Source organism: Geotrypetes seraphini, chromosome 2 (genome assembly GCF_902459505.1).
Source record: "Geotrypetes seraphini chromosome 2, aGeoSer1.1, whole genome shotgun sequence".
Classification (NCBI taxonomy): Eukaryota; Metazoa; Chordata; class Amphibia; order Gymnophiona; family Dermophiidae; genus Geotrypetes; species Geotrypetes seraphini.
The window spans coordinates 520,665,776-520,679,822 of record NC_047085.1 but is presented as its reverse complement, the minus strand read 5'-3'; positions in this window follow the sequence as shown (position 1 = coordinate 520,679,822).

The following is a 14,047-nucleotide window of genomic DNA, read 5'->3' as shown; positions in this document are numbered from 1 at the left end:
GTATACAAGAATAAAGGTTATGTTATGTTATGTTATAGATTCTATTTTTAAAATAAGATGATAACCTATAAAAGCCTCATCTCTGGAACACCCATCTCTCTCTCTGGACCAGGGGTATCAAACTCAAATCACATAAGGGGCCGAAATCTAAAACACAGGCTAAGTCGTGGGCCTGATTTTTTTATTAAGATACTTACCCCCTTTGCTGATGCACAGCATGGGCCCCAGTGCTGGTGGCAGCTCCGATGCTCACAAGGCTTCTGTGAGCGTCGGATCAATCGCCGCTGCCGCCAACACTCACACTGCGCACCAGCAAAGGATGGGGTTAGTCTTAGCAGAAGTATAGGGATACAACCTCTCCAACCCCACGCCGGCTACAAAATAAATAAAAAAGACTTTTCCTCTCTTTTAGGTCCTAGTTCATGCTTGCTGTCTAACACTAGCTCTGGCAGGATACACATTTCAAATTTGACATATTGTAATCTTTGATTGTCTGGTCATTTTGCTTTTAGTCCCAGTTTCTCTTTCTGATTTTGTCTATCTTCTAATTCTCTTTCCAGTATCTGCTGTCCATTTTTTTTCTCCTCTTCTCTCTTGCTCCAGTCCCTGTCTCCAACATATTGATTTTTCCCTTTCAACTTTTCTTCTTTTTTCTTTTCTGCCTCTGTACACTTTCTCATCCTTCTCCTTTTTAAATTTTCAGCTATCAATTTTCCATCTTCTCATGCTGTAGCTCTCCCATTTCCCATCTCACTCCTTTCCCAGTCTCCTATTTCCTTCTATCCCTCCTCCTCTCTCCTCTTGGTCCAACATTTTGCTCCCTCTCTTTTCTGTTCTTCTTTTTCCCTCCTCCCTTGATGCTGAACAATGAGATGGGAAAAAAAATGCTGCATCTCTCCCTCCCCCTTCCACTCCCAGACCTAACATTTCTCCCTCCCTTCCATCTCCAGATCCAATTTCTCCCCCTGTCTGCCTGCCTCCCTCCCCCCAGGTCCACCATTTCTCCCTTTCTCTTCCTAACAGTTCTCCCTTCAAGTATCTTTTTCCCTCTTTCTCCACACTACCCCAGGTCCAACCTCTCTCCCTTCATCTCACTTCACAGCCCAGTTTGCCTTTCCCTCCAGTGCCGGAACAATGTAGCCGCCAAGCCAAGGAATCTGCCAGCCTCAGCGATTCAAGAGTGTTGTACTTGGCTCCTCCTCCTGCTTTTCGCCTGCTGCGGTCTGTCTCCAATGACGTGCAACTTCCTGTTTCTGCCCGGGTGGACCGCAGCAGATGGAAGGCAGGAGGGGGAGACATGAACAAGACTGCCAAATCGCTGCTGAAGCCAGCAGACTTTCAGGCATGACAGGGACGTCGGACTGGCGCAGGAGGGAGGACATATTGGGCTCTGAGAAGGGAAAGTTCAGGAGTATTGCCGCAGGCAACATAAAAAGGCCAGGTGGGCCTTGTGTTTGAGATACGTGCTCTGGACACTTGTTTAAGTTCTTTCTCTCTCTCTTTCTCCCTCTGGACCCTTCAGGTCATTGAGGCCAGCAGCGTGCCTGATTTTAAGGCCAAATGGGATAGGCATGTGGGATCTATTCAAAGAGATAGGTAGGGGAGGGTCATTGGGGTGGGCAAACTAGATGGACCGTGGCCCTTATCTGCCATCTATTTCTATGTTTCTACCCCCATCCTCCTCTCTGGATCCTTGTTTAATCTTTCTCTCTCTCTCTCTGGACCTTTGTTTTCGCTCTCTTTGGACCCTTATTTACCCCTATTTTTCTCTCTTTGGACCATTGCTTACCCCCCTCTCTCTCTGGACCCTTGTTTACCCTCTCTCTGGACCCTTGTTTACTCTCTTTCTCTCTCCCTGGACCCTTGTTTACCCTCTTTCTCTCTCTCTGGACTCTTGTTTACCCCACTCCACCCTCTCTCTCGAACTTTGTTTAATATCTCTCTCTGGAGCCTTGTTTAATCTCTCTCTCTCTGGAACTTTATTTAATCTCTCTCTTTCTCTCTCTGGAACTTTGTTTAAAATCTCTCTCTCTTGACCCTTGTTTACACTCTTTCTCTGGACCTTTGTTTACTCTCTTTCTCTCTGGACCCTTGGGATCTGAGGATGTAACAACAGTTCATGCCTCAAAGTCATTTGTTCAGTATCCACTAAAACCCAATAACATGCTAACTGTTGTTTTTCAAAGGGAGTATATTGCGTGCCAGCACTTGGCAGCGCACGATAGCAGAACCCAAGGGGTACATAAGAATATAAGAATAGCCTTACTGGGTCAGACCAATGGTCTATCAAGCCCAGTAGCCTCTACTCACGATAGCCAATCCAGGTCACTAGTATCTGGCCAAAGTCAAAAGAATAGCAACATAGAGAACATAAGAACTGCCATCTCCGGATCAGACCTTTGGTCCATCAAGTCCGGCGATCCGCACACGCGGAGGCACTGCCAGGTGTACACCTGGCGTAATTTATAGTCCACCATATCTTTATATGCCTCTCTTAAGGAGATATGCATCTAGTTTGCTCTTGAAGCCTAGGACGGTCGATTCCGCAATAATCTCCTCTGGGAGGGCATTCCAGGCATCAACCACCCTCTGAGTGAAGCAGAACTTCCTGATATTAGTCCTGAACTTGCCCCCCCTTAGCTTCATTACATGTCCTCTAGTCCGTGTCAAATTGGACAGTGTAAATAATCTTCTCTGCTCTATTTTGTCGATTCCTTTCAGTATTTTGAAGGTCTCGATCATATCCCCACGCAGTCTCCTTTTCTCAAGGGAGAACAATCCTAGTGCTATAAGTCTATCCTCATATTCCAGTCTCTCCATACCCTTCACCAGTTTTGTCGCTCGTCTCTGCACCCTCTCCAGCAGTTTTATATCCTTCTTTAGGTAGGGAGACCAATGTTGGACGCAGTATTCCAAGTGTGGTCTGACCATTGCCCTATAAAGCGGCATTATAACTTTCTCCGATCTACTCGAGATTCCTTTCTTTATCATGCCCAACATTCTATTTGCCTTCTTTGCCGCTGCCGCGCATTGTGCCGACGGTTTCAGGGTCCTATCTATCAGTACACCCAGGTCCTTTTCTTGTTCACTCTTCCCCAGAGTTGCACCTGACATTGTATACTCGTATTCCTTATTCTTATTTCCTAAATGCATTACCTTGCATTTCTCCACATTGAACTTCATCTGCCATTTCTCCGCCCATGTTTCTAACCGACACAAGTCGCTCTGGAGTTTCTCTCCATCCTCCTGCGATCTGATCGGCCGGCATAGTTTTGTATCGTCTGCAAACTTGATGATCTCACTGGATGTTCCTTCCTCCAGGTCATTGATATAAATATTAAAAAGGATCGGCCCAAGTACCGAGCCCTGGGGTACTCCACTAGTCACTTTCTCCCAGTCGGAGAACTTCCCATTTATGCCCACTCTCTGCTTTCGGTTTTCCAGCCATTTGCCTATCCATCTTTGTATATCTCCCTCTATGCCATGGCTTTGTAGTTTCCTGAGAAGTCTTTCGTGTGGAACTTTGTCGAACGCTTTCTGGAAGTCCAAGTATATTATGTCCACAGGCTTCCCACTATCAATTTGCTCGTTCACGGTCTCAAAAAATTGGAGTAAATTCGTCAAACACGATTTCCCTTTCCTGAATCCATGTTGACTGGGTTTCATCAAGTCGTGTGCGTCCAAGTGCCGGACTATGCTATCCTTGATCAGTGCTTCAACCATCTTGCCGGGGACCGACGTAAGACTCACAGGCCTATAGTTGCCCGGTTCCCCTCTCGATCCTTTTTTGAAAATTGGCGTGACGTTCGCTATCCTCCAGTCGTCCGGTATCTGTCCAGTTCTGATTGTCAGGTTTGCAAGTTTTTGCAATAACTCTCCGATTTCAACCTTCAATTCCTTTAAGACTCTCGGGTGAATTCCATCCGGTCCAGGGGATTTGTCACTTTTAAGTTTGTCGATCTGATAGTATATCTGGTCTAAGTCCACTTCAACTGTGGTGAGGCTGTCTTCTATTTCTCCTGGAAACACTTTCTCCGCTTCAGGTATTGTTGAGGTGTCTTCCTTCGTAAAGACAGACGCAAAGAAGGAATTTAGTTTGTCTGCGATTTGTTTATCTTCCTTGATGTACCCTTTTCTTCCCTGGTCGTCCAGGGGTCCCACTGCCTCTTTTGCAGGTTTTTTCCCTTTCACGTATCTAAAGAAGGGCTTGAAGTTTTTGGCCTCCTGGGCTATTTTTTCCTCATAATCCTGTTTGGCATCCCTCACCGCCTTGTGACATTTCTTCTGATCATCTTTATGTTTGTTCCAGGCTTCGGTTGTCTTTATGCATTTCCATTTTTTGAAAGAGTCCTTCTTTTCTTTTATGGCTTCCTTCACCTGTATGGTAAGCCATGCTGGTTCTCTTTTGCTCTTTGTTCTCTGATCTTTGGAAATCCTCGGAATGTAGAGATCTTGTGCTTCTGTGATAGTATTTTTCAGTAGGGACCATGCCTGATCTACCGTTTCAAGTTTGTCTACCATCTTCTCTAGTCGTTTTTCTACCATGGCCCTCATGCGATCGTATTTACCCTTTTTAAAGTTTAAGGTGGTGGTTAAGGTTTTGGCATGTTTCCCTTTCCCGATGTCAAGTTTAAAGTTGATTACATTGTGATCACTCGTTCCCAGTGGAACCACGACTTCCACTTCTGTTATCGGTCCCGTGAGGCCATTTAGGACTAAGTCCAAGGTGGCGTTTCCTCTTGTCGGCTCTTTTACCATTTGTTCCAGGAAGCAATCCCCTAGCACCTCCAGGAACTTGGCCTCCTTGCCGCAGTTGGAGGTTGTTAGTTTCCAGTCTATCCCTGGGAAATTGAAGTCTCCCAATATAATTACATTGCCCGTCTTGCATTCTTGTTTGATTTCCTCCATCATTTCTGAGTCAGTTTCCTCCGCCTGTCCTGGGGGACGATAGTAAAGGCCAATTTTCGTATCTGCGCCATATTGACCAGGAATTTTGATCCAGAGTGACTCAAGCTTCTCTTTCATTTCTGTTGTAACCATTTCAACAGAATCTATTCCCTCCTTAACATATAGAGCAATACCTCCACCTTTCTGCCTTACTCGATCTCTTCTATACAGTTTGTATCCCTGAAGTACTGTGTCCCATTTGTTTTCTTCATTCCACCATGTTTCTGTTATGCCAATGATATCCAATATGTCATGTCTCGCTATTGTCTCTAGTTCTCCCATTTTGTTACCTAGGCTTCTAGCATTTGTATACATACATCTAAGTTCCCTTCGTGTTACCTTTTTGGACCTTCTACTCTTGGCCGTCCCTATAGTTTCAATTACGATATCCTTTACTGCTCCTGTGTTATCACCCTTGTTTGCTGTGTGTTCGTTCTCTCCTGTGTCTGAGTTGTCCATTCCTGCTTTTTCTCCCTTATTGGCTGTGAGGTCGTCTTCTCTTGTGTAGGAGTAGTAGTCCTTGGCTTCTTCGCCGGGGCATCCCGCTATCCGTGCCATCGACCGGTGGTCGACTGTCGGCTTTCCCCTATCTTTCAGTTTAAAGCCTTCTCGATTGCCTTCTTCATGTTGCCTGCCAAAACTCGTGCTCCTTCCTTGTTGAGGTGTAGTCCATCCCTTCTGTAGTACTTGCTTTTTCCCCAGAATGCCGTCCAGTTGCGCACGAAGTCGAAGCCTTCTTCTTCGCACCATCGTCTCATCCAGGCGTTGATTACTTGCAATTCCCCTTGTCTCTTTCCATCCGCTCTTGGTACTGGGAGGATCTCAGAGAAGGCCACCTTCACCTCCCTGATCTTCAGTTGTCTTCCGAGTGAGCGGAGCTGGCCCTTCAGCTCTTCCCTGTCATACTTCCGCCCGCTCACATCATTTGTTCCCACGTGGATAAGCACAGCGGTGTCCTCTCCCCCTGCGCCATCTATGATCCTGGAGATCCTGTTGGTCACATCCTTCACTCTTGCTCCAGGCAGACAGGTGACGACTCTGTCCTCTCTTCCTCCTGCGGTGTGGCTGTCCACATGTCGTATAATGGAGTCGCCTACGATGATCCCCATCTTCTTTATTCGGGAGTTCCTTGGGGGGCGTAGGTCCACGTCCTTGGAGTAGGGCCAGTCTTCTTCCTCCAATGATACTCTTGAAATTGTTTCCTGTTCTTTGGGTGGGGGGACGTCTTCCTGTGCTCTCACTATTCCTCCTGGTGTGCGGTTGTCTCCTATGAGAGAATGACACGGTGGCAGTTACCCACAGTTAGCAGCGGGTAACCCGCCAAAACGGTGCGGGGGGGGGGGGAAGTGCTCACTGCAGGCCCGGGAACAAGGCCATCCACCGCCCCGTGGAGCGGTGAATGGCCTTGTCCCCGCAGTTAAGGTAGGGAAGTCGTGCGGTCACCGATCAGTCAGAGGAGAAGCTTTTGCCCACACATACACGTGACTAATGCACAGCGAAGGTAAGAGGGAAGGAGATTCTTGGGCCGCTGAAGGGTGTTGAGCTTGTGAGAGGGCAGAGTGGATAATACGGGGATGGGGTGGTGAAGGGGACAGTGGTCCGGTGACGGGGACAGATTTTTTCCCTGTGTCAATTCTCTATAGCAACATTCCATGCTACCAATTCAGGGCAAGCAGGGGCTTCCCCATGTCTTAATAATAGACTATGGACTTTTCCTTCAGGAATTTGTCCAAACTTTTCTTAAAACCAGCTACACTATCCATTTTTACCACAACCTTTGGAAACACGTTCCAGAGCTTAACTAATCTCTAAGTGAAAAAATATTTCCTCCTATTAGTTTTCTTCCTATTAGTATTTCCCTGCAGTTTCATTGAGTGTCTCTTAGTCTTTGTCATTTTTGATGGAGTGAAAAATCATTCTACTTGTACCCGTTCTACTCCACTCAGGATTTTGTAGACTTCAATCATATCTCCCCTCAGCCTTCTCTTTTCCAAGCTGAGGAGCCCTAACCTTTTCAGTCTTTCCTCATACAAGAGGAGTTCCATCCCCTTTATCATTTTGGTCGTTCTTCTTTGAACCTTTTCTAGTGCCGCTATATCTTTCTTGAGATAAGGAGACCAGAATTGAACACAATTCTCCAGGTGAGGTCGCACCATGGAGCAATACAGGGGCATTATAACATTCTTAGTCTTGTTAACCATCCCTTTTTTAATAATTCCTAGCATCTTGTTTGCTTTTTTGGCCGCTGCAACACATTGGGTGGTAGCTTTCATTGTATTGTCTATAATAACATTAAATTTCATCTGCCACTTGGACGCCCAGTCTTCCAATTTCCTAAGGTCTGCCTGCATTGTTTCACAATCCGCGTGTGTTTTAACAACTTTGAACAATCTAGTGTCATCTGCAAATTTAATCACCTCACGCATTGTCCCAATTTCCAGATCATTTATAAATAAGTTAAATTAAATAGCACCGGTCCCAGTACAGATCCCTGCAGCACTCCACTGTTTACTCTCCTCCATTGAGAAAAATGACCATTTAATCCTACCCTCTGTTTTCTATCCGATAACCAATTCCTAATCCACAACTGAACTTTGCATCCTATACCATGACTCTTTAATTTTCTCAAGAGCCTCTCATAAGGAACTTTGTCAAAAGCTTTCTGAAAATCTAGATGCACTGTATCAACCAGCTCACCTTTATCCAAGTCAAGCAAATTGGTGAGGCAAGATCTCCCTCGGCTGAACCCATGCTGACTCTGTCCCATTAAATCATGTTTGTCTACAAGTTTCACAATTTTATTTTTTATAACTGTTTCCACCATTTTGCCCGGTACTGAAGTCAGGCTTACTGGTCTAATTTCCTGGATCGCTCCTGGAACCCTTTTTAAAAATCAGCATAACATTGGCTACCTTCCAATCTTCAGGCACTACAGATGATTTTAGCGACAAGTTACTGATCACTAACAGCAGGTCAGGAATTTCATGTTTGAGTTTCTCCTATTAGTATACCATCTGGTCCAGGTGATTTATCACTTTTTAACTTGTCAATTTGGCTTAGAACATCTTCCAGATTCACAGAGATTTCTTTCAGTTCCTCTGCTTACTTTGTTGTTTCTGCCGTAAACTCCAATTGGCATACCGGTCATTCACTGTAAGATAGAATTCACTAGGCCCTTCCTGCAGGGACCATAAATCTAGAACAGTTTGTATAGTATGTATGACTAACTCAAACGCTTTTTGTTGCTCGTCTAACCATTCAAATTGGTACTTTTTCCTAGTTACTTTATACAAAGGAGCTAGGATTTGGCTTAGATGGAGTTTATGCACCAAAATCCAAACAGTGTGATGAATTTTTGAACCTCAGTTTTAGTAGTTGGTGTAGGAAAATACATATGTTATCTTTAGCTTTCAGAAGGATCTCTTGATTTCCTTCATGCTACTGAATTCCCAAAAACTTAACTGTTTGGGCTGGAGTTTGTATTTTCTCTGGATTAATTTCCCATCCATATTGTTTCATATGGCAAATCAGTTTTTACAGATATTGGTCTACCTGTTCTCGTATCTGCCCCTGAATCATGTTATCATCAATATAATGTGAGATTTTGACCTCTGGAGAGGTTGTAAAAGCATCTAAATGCTCAGCTACAATCTTGTGACACAAGGTGGGGCTATGCACATATCCCTGGGGGAACCGAGTGAATGTGTATTGTCTCCCCATCCATGCAAATGCAAATTGCTACTGATTTTCCTCCATAATTAGAATAGCAAAAAACACATTAGCTAAGTCAATTACTGCATACCAAGTCCCACTATGCTTCTATCAATGTAATAGTATCTGGTAGGGTAGCAGTCAGGGGTGGTGTAAACTTATTAATCTCTCTGTAATCTACAGTCATTCTCTAAGACCCATTGGTCTTTTGTAAGGGCCATACTGGACTGTTTGAGTGGAAATGGTCCTCAATACTCCAGTATCTACATAGTCTTGTATGGTGTCCTGTATTTCTTTCTGTCCTCCTGGAATGTTATATTGCTTTTAAGTTCACAGTCTTAGTGCAGGGAGGTAGTTTAATAGGAGGTTGGTTTAATTTGCCTACAGTTACTCCATTCCAACTGATAGCCTGGACCGCAAAGGAATACCTTGCCTCGGGTAGTTTGTTTTTTGTTTTGTTTTTTTAAAAAATATCTTTATTCATTTTAAAAGCCAACATCAAGTGCAATATATTATCAAGCAATGTACAAATAGACAGCACTTAATTCCATCAAATGATATAATGAAATAATAAAAACATATCCCTTCCCACCCACCCACCCTTTCATATAGCATAAAGACAATCAAGAATAATACAAATGATCAAGACCAACAAATTACAATCAAATAATAAATTAAAGGCATATCCCTCCCCCCCCACCCCTCCTGAATGTGTATAATCAAAGGGCTAAAACCAATAATCAATCTTTACAGAATTTTGTCAATGGGTCCCAAACCTCCTTGAATTTCTTATAATGTCCCAATTGTATTGCTCTCATACATTCAAATGTATGTTTGGCACAAGGATTCCCACCAAAAACTATAGTTTAACCTATCTCAATTTTTCCGAATAAGTTGTATGGCAACTCCCATAATAATGAAAAGTAATCTATTATTACATGAAGTTATTGGACTCTTGGCCCTCATTAACGTGCCAAATAGCACTGTATCATATGTCAATGCCACTGGAGCTTCCAGTATTCTATGGATTTGACTCCAAATGGATTGCCAAAATTTAAATATCAAGGGACAAAAGAAGAGCAGATGATCCAGTGTTCCTATATCAAGATGACAGTGCATCTACTTGACTTAGAATTATCTACTTTTTGTAATCTAACAGAGGTCCAAAAACTATGTAACAAAAAAAACCAAAACAAGTTTGTCTCATAGATGCTGATGCTGTACATCTCATCCTCCAAGTTCAAATTTGTGACCATTGAGATGCAGAAATCTGCTTTATCTCAATGCTCCAAATGTCTCTAAGTCTAGTTTTTGGTTTCTTATTCATATAACCAGATATTAATTTATACCACTGGACAGCCTGATGTCCTAAGAAATCTGTCTGGAAGCACAGGACCGGCAAACTATCAGGGAACCCCTTCTGAATGGCTTGCTTCAACTGCAACCACTTATAATTCTGAGACTTTGAAATACCGAATGATTGTTGCAGTCGTGAAAAATCAAGCATTTTCCCATTTGATACAACATCATCTAGTGTATGTATATCTGCCTGCATCCAATGCTTCCAGAAGATCTCAGACTCGCCAATTTGAATCTTGGAGTTTAGCCATAAGGATTGACAGGTAGACGTAGTTTGAAGGTAGAAGAAAATTGAGTCCTTTAAATTGAATCTACAGAGAAACAAGATAAAGAAGTTCAAAAGAGACGAAGAGGATTATACCAGCCAGAAGGTATATCCATGGTTGTCTAACCTTTCTAAAGAAAAACGTAAAGAATTTGACTCTTCAGATCCCTCAGAAGGTGATTCCATGTCTAACTCCAAAGATGATTTTTTAGACAGAGACAGTTCTGGAGGATGTGGTCGGAACCAACCTCAGAGAAAACCCAGAAGGCGCAATCAAAATCAAAGACACCCTGCCACCTGATCTCAAGGAACACAGTCCAAAATGACCAACAATCAAACAAAGAACAATTAGTGTTGAACTTGTCTTCATATTCACTGAAAGCTATTGAGAGATCTGTTTTGTCACGTGGCCTTACTTTTGTCCAGGTAAAACAGTTGCAAACATTTAAGCTGCGAGTGGACATTGAGAAGTTCTTTAGAAAGTTACAGCTCAAGGAATTTTTCACTCAGCATCCACTGGACAGTACGGACCAGTCAATAATTAGAAATAAATCTACATGGAAACACCCCCCCCTCCCCTGATTCCTCCCAGTTCTCATTTGAGCACTTTCAAAGATCTAGTCACAAAAGATGTCAAAAAGTTCATCGCAAAAGGGAGACATTACCAACCTTATAACCTGACCAGAGATGAATTCCTGGCTCTTAAATCCCTGAGGTCCAATCACACTCTACGCATATGTAGAGCAAAGGAGGAGCCATTGTGGTCTTGGACATGTGCAAGTATGAAGCTGAGATTATGAGATTATTAATGGTCCCAACTGATTACCTTGAATCGGAGTCCGACCCTACACCTAGATTGATTGACGACATCAAATGCCTTACAACTACTGATTTAGAACAAGTTTTTTTGACAAAAAGAGAGTTCAAATACCTTAACATCACTGACCCTAGAATTTTACTGAAAATCCACAAAGATCTGGTGAATCCCCCTGGACACCCAATTGTTTCCACTAAGGGGTCTGTTTTGGAACCCCTCTCCTCTTTTGTTGGCATCTTCCTTAAACCTATTGTGACTAAAGGTTTTTCATATTTGAGAGATTCCTCCCATTCTTTGACCAGACTTTCGCAAATATCCACTATTGAGGAGATTTCATTTTTTGTAACTTTTGACATGAAATCTCTTTACACAATTATACCACAGGATGAAGTGATTTCCATCATTACGGAGTTTTTGAATATCCATCTCGTCAATCCAAGGATCCCTGTGGATTTTTTGATCCAACTTATAGCTTTGGCGATGCAAAAGAACTATTTCAGATTCAAAGAAAGATTTTTTCAGCAGACTTCTGGGGTGGCCACCATGGCCCCCTCTGTGGCCAATCTTTTTATGAAGAGATTTGAAGACACATGAATTGTCAGTAACCCATTTTTCATTTTTGTGCTGACATGGATGCGCTATAGCGATGACATTTTTGTCATCTGGACTGGCTCCAAAGAAGATCTTGATTCCTTTCATTGTTGGCTTAATTCTAGACATCTTAAGGTGGAGTTCAGTATGAACAGTGATCCTGTGCAGATCTCGTTCTTAGATGTCACCGTTACTAAAGGACCCGATTCGACTGGAATTTTCTATCTTTAGAAATCTACGGATAGAAATACGGGTGTGACAGGGAAGAGATAAGAAATGCTTCTTATGGATAGATGAGAGTAGGGGAGAAGAAAGAGGGAGGAGATGGTACATATGGATAGATGGGAAGGGAAGCCATGGAAAAGTAGATTTTGAGAAAGCAGAAAAATGGAAGAAAGTTGAATGTTAAAAATTAATGATAAAGACGGATGTATGGCAGAAGGTTTATAGTCATTTGCACGTGAGACTTCAGCGCGCCAACATTGGAGCGCAGACAATTTGGCGCAAGACCCCAGCGTGCCACCAAAAAACTTACTTTTAAAGAGCTTCTACGTGGGGTGTGAGTAGGGAACCCCCACAGTTTACTTCATACTCTTTGCGCTGCTGTTGGTGTGGGGGGGGGTTGTAACCCTCCATTATAAAGTAAACTTAACTTTTTTCTGATTTTTTAACAAAGTTAAGTTTTCTCTATAATGTGGGAGGTTGCACTCCCTACACCCCCCAACAGCAGCACGAAGATTATGAAGTAAAGTGTGGGGGGGGGATTCCTCCCCACACCCCACGACGGAGCTCTTTAAAAGTAAGTTTTTCGGCAGCTCACTGGGGTCTTGGGCCGAATTGTCTGCACTGCATGCAATGTCGGCGCACTGAAGTCTCGCGTGCTTTTGTCCCATCACCATGGCAGAATGTGAAGGAGAGAAAACCAGCAAATGGATAAGGTGGCCCTGGATACACAGTTAAGAGCACAGACAGTAGGAAGTGCAGCCAAAGACTGGGAAAAGATGGTTTGAAAAACAAAATCACCAGACAACAAAGGTAGGGTAAATGATTTTATTTTCAAATTAGAGCTTGAATTGTGTCAGTTTTGAGAAATTACATCTGCTGTCTATAGTTTGCACTGTTTAGGAAGAAATGCATTTGTTTCTATTTCTCTGGGGGTTGTACTGCATGCAGAGTCTTGCATCTTAGGGTTTGTTTATATATACTGTATTAGTACTTTTAGTTTTTGGTCCCTTATTTACATAGGGGTTATTATTATCTGTGTTCTGGTAGGAATGAATGTTGAGAAACATACAGTGTTCTTTGCGTAGTTTAATTTTGTGATCAACCATTATGTGTTGTTAATAAGATTATATTGTGTGTATATATGAAAAAATGGTATTACAATTATGTGGGCGGGGTTTGGGGCACAGCTTGCGGCACCCCCCCTCCAAACAAGAAAGTGTTCTGCTGCCTATGATTTTCCTACAGGGCTGTTATATGTATACAGTCAAACCTTGGTTTGTGAACATAATTCGTTCCAGAAGCATGCTTGTAATCCAAAGCACTCGTATATCAAATTGAATAATGGAAACTCAGACGATTTGTTCCACAACCCAAAAACTTGAATACGTACTTGAATTGCAAGACCTCGCTCATTTAAAACAGTCACTACACTCCTGCAGCGTCAGAGAGAAGAACCATCGGCTCAGTTGTGATGTGTGTATTCTGTATGTACTTGTGTTGCAAGACACTGCTTGTATATCAAGTTAAAATTTAATAAAATGTTTTGCTTGTCTTGCAAAACACTTGCAAACCAAGTTACTTGCACTCCAAGGTTTTACTATATATTTCTGATATTATATTCCTATTATTAGGTTTCAATTTGCTATTTCCAAATTTACCTCATTTATTATATTTCCTATATGTTTATATTTGGTCACTTTACTATTGTTTATTTATTGGGCTTGATTAACCGCCTTTATGAAGCAATTGAATGTTAACAAAATTGTAATAATAATCATCTTATTCTTATATACCGCCAAAGCCATAATAGTTCGAGGCAATTCATAATAAGAAAAGCTGGACTATCAGCGATGATATGCACAATGAAAAGTCAAAGGATACAGAGATAAGAGGAACTGGAACAATCCACAAGATCAGCGAAGAGAGGCACAATGTAAAGTCGTCAAATACATGTAAGCAGAGTACTGAGAAGGCTTGAGAGTTCTTGGTTACAAATCGGTTAGAGTATAAGGAGAAACGGCTTTAAGAGATCTTAGGTTACAAATTTGTTGTACAAGTTTGTTTTTACTAGTTTTCTAAAACTTAGATAGGATGAGGAGTGCGTAATAATGTTACCCAGCCAATTGTTCAGA